Source organism: Rhineura floridana, unplaced genomic scaffold, assembly GCF_030035675.1.
Source record: "Rhineura floridana isolate rRhiFlo1 unplaced genomic scaffold, rRhiFlo1.hap2 scaffold_25, whole genome shotgun sequence".
In the NCBI taxonomy this organism is placed as follows: Eukaryota; Metazoa; Chordata; class Lepidosauria; order Squamata; family Rhineuridae; genus Rhineura; species Rhineura floridana.
In genome coordinates, this window is record NW_026902522.1 from 7,501 (window position 1) to 10,000 (window position 2,500).

A 2,500-nucleotide genomic window follows, 5' to 3' on the forward strand; every position below is an offset into this window, starting at 1 on the left:
GAGGTTTGTTTGGGATCAGTAGGCCTCGTTGGGGAGGGAGGGGGGGGGGGAAACCTACAGCTCCCCCACCCCACCCGTACGTCCCCCAAATACACAAGTGGTCTCAAAAGAATCCCCACAGTCTTAGGAACGTCCAGATACTATTTTTGAAGAAATTCAACCCCCCCCCGAAGGGGGTTAAAACCGCGCTCACTAGGGTTGCCAGGTTCAATCCCTGAGACCGATCCTGTATCTTTAGGAGAAGAGAAAGTCAGCCAAGTGCAGGTGTTCTTGCAACCCTGTAATTGGAAAAACCGCAAGGTGGAATTCTCCCTGCACAATTTTTAAAGATACAAAAGACCTCTTGGTTGCCAGGCCCAGCCTCTAAGAGATCTTCTGTATCTTTAAAAGTTGTGCCGAGGGAAGGGAGAATTCCGCCTTGTGGTTTTTTTTCCATTACAAGGTTGCAAGAACCACCTGCACTTGGCTGACTTTCTTTTCTCCTGAAGATGACAGGATCAGTCTCAGGGATTGAACCTGGCAACCCTAGCGCTCACCCAAGCCCTTCGCAGGAGCTCCGGAAAACCACGTCCTTCCTCCTTGCAAACAGGCTTCGGCTTAGGGAAGATTTTTTTCTTTTTTTAGGTAAGGTTTTTTATTAAAATTATTCATACTACTGGTCACATCCCGCACGCGAAAACACGTAACAATATCGCCACTCTCAGAATAACGCATCTAGCTAATACACATACTTTTCCTAACTAACCTAACACTAACACAAAATATTCATCTCAGCTCAGCTCTGTGTTATAGGAGGGGTCGACTCTGATGTCCACGGCCAGAATTTTCTCCGCTTCTCATGCGGCAATTTTTCTTTTTCAAATGAACTCAGTTCTCTTATTTCTGATAATATCGTCCTAATCGTACTTCCGGAACTGCATATGTTCTGAGTCTTACTTTCTTTTAACCGTTGCCAACATAAGATACTTAGAACAAATAAATTGACAATTCTTATCGTTGTCCAGGGTACCTTCCAGTAATTATTCACTACGTTGTTTTTATTTCTAGGTCTTTTCACTCCTTTTCTTTCTCTCGGGCCTTGAATTCCTTTTTCCGGTTCCGCTCCCGAAACAATAGTTTTCCCTCAAAAGGTCTGGCCAATCCAGAGTTTTAGCAATTATAGTCCACGTCTCTTTCGCAGATACACAGTCTTTAACAAAATGTGGAACGGTTTCTTTTTGTGTCTGCCCTGTTCTTACAGCTTCTTCCTGACACCTTAATCGTGGACAAGCTTGGTTAACATTGGCTAGCCACGGCGTATTTGCTTGCACGCTATAAATCTGATGAAAAAACTTCCATCTGATGTCCCATAGTTTATAAGGAATTCTTTGATCTTTCAAGAATTCCATCTGGTGTACAGGCTCTTTTAAATACATGGATAAATTTCCCCTTTTTACATTCTTTTCACATTCCGGCTGAAAACTATTTACTTCTAATAAATTCCTATACATTTTCTTTCTCTTCACTTTTGGTTCACACCTTTCCATTTTTATGATGCTTGCCCTTAATTTCCATTCTCTTACATTACTGTACATTTCAATCAAATAATCAGGTCCAAAACACTTCAGCGATGGTGTGATTTTATAATTGACCTTATCTTTCTTCCCACCATATTTTGGCCCAATCTTTAATTCTCCGGTGTTTGGCAAAAGCCACCAACCAAAAATGAGGTGCCAATTCTTTTCTTTCTACCTCTGCCCACTTCCCAAAATTATGACTAACAAAAATTGCTAAAAATTTGAAACCAATTGCTGTAAAATTTAGACCACCCTGTGCTACAGATTTGTACGCCTCTGCTCTTGCAAGGGGGAAATTAGCCGTTCCCCATAGAAACTTAAATGCCATTTTATTAATCTCTTTAACGATCCTTTCAGGTGGTGGGTAGACAGCTGCCAAATTACCTACTACCGGTACCAAGTACGTACTAACGTACATGGCTTTCCGATAAATAGAAAGATGCCATTTTTGGCCGCATTTGTATTTTTTCTTTGACTTGATCTCTCCACATGTTCCAATTATATTCCCACCCTTCCCATTTGACTGCAAAATAAATTCCTAATAATTTAACATGTGTTTGAATTTGCCCTTCCTCAGCTTCTGAATGTATTGCTTCATTTTTATTATTATTACTAATCAGATGTTCCAGTGGCATTACTTGTATATTTCCCTTAATGTTATTGGGCGATATCATAAAACTCTTTTGCATATTTAAATGACCACCAGAAGCCTGACCAAACTGTTCAAACAAATCTCTGATTATTTCTATTTCCTGTTTATCATTTACCAAGATAGATACATCATCTGCATTTTTGCCTCTTTCCCCCGGAACGGCCCCGATGGCGGCCCACAGCTTCGTTCTCTCACGGCATGCCCCCCCCCCCCGTGTAGAAGCCTCCCCCCACCCCCCACCCCCCACCCCCGGGCGTCATGAAAGACCCAGTCCCCTGTTTAAAGCAGGGGT